Below are 690 nucleotides of genomic sequence, written 5' to 3'. Positions count from 1 at the left end.
GATCGCCGCTCCACCTCTAGTCCCGATCGTCGACGGCACCACACACCCCTGCATTCTACTACCTCCTATCTTCCTAGCTACCATCATCGTCCAAGTTTCTATCTTGGTTTCTTGTAAGCAGAGCACCGCTACTCTATGTGCAGAGGCCACGTCGCTAATGACCATGCGCTTTGCCGGGCAGTTTAAACCTCTAATGTTCTAGGACATAAAAATCAAATTGCTGCCATTCATCGATGAAACCAATGTTACTCCGCCAACTGAAGATTCTACTAGAAGTGCATGAAAACACCATACAACACACCCAGGGGCGACGATGGCCACCACTAGGACGAACCAGCCACATCACCGGAGAACTAGACATGGATACTAAAACTAAATCAAACTGGTGGAAGACCAGCCGCTGGCGGAGCCTAGCTACTGCTAATTCTACTGACATGATCAACCTTGCATGATCTCCTCAGCTTTAGCAATCCCCGCCATGCCCGCAGCAATCTTGAGGGTGCCCTGGTCGAGTCCTGTGAGCTTTGCATTTGCAGCGATGTCACCGTCAGAGAGGGGTTCCTGGAACCACTTCATGATCTGCGCTGCCGCCTTTGGGGTCATCTTGTCTTTTGGGCCAAGCTCTCCCAACTCTTGAACCAGGCGCAGCACAGCCCTTTGGGCCACCGGGGTGGAGATGCCCGCGACCAC

The sequence above is a fragment of the Triticum urartu genome, chromosome 5A, assembly GCF_056163025.1.
Source record: "Triticum urartu cultivar PI428250 chromosome 5A, HENAU_Tu73, whole genome shotgun sequence".
NCBI lineage: Eukaryota > Viridiplantae > Streptophyta > Magnoliopsida > Poales > Poaceae > Triticum > Triticum urartu.
The sequence above is the reverse complement of the archived record's forward strand: the minus strand, read 5'-3'. Positions refer to the sequence as shown.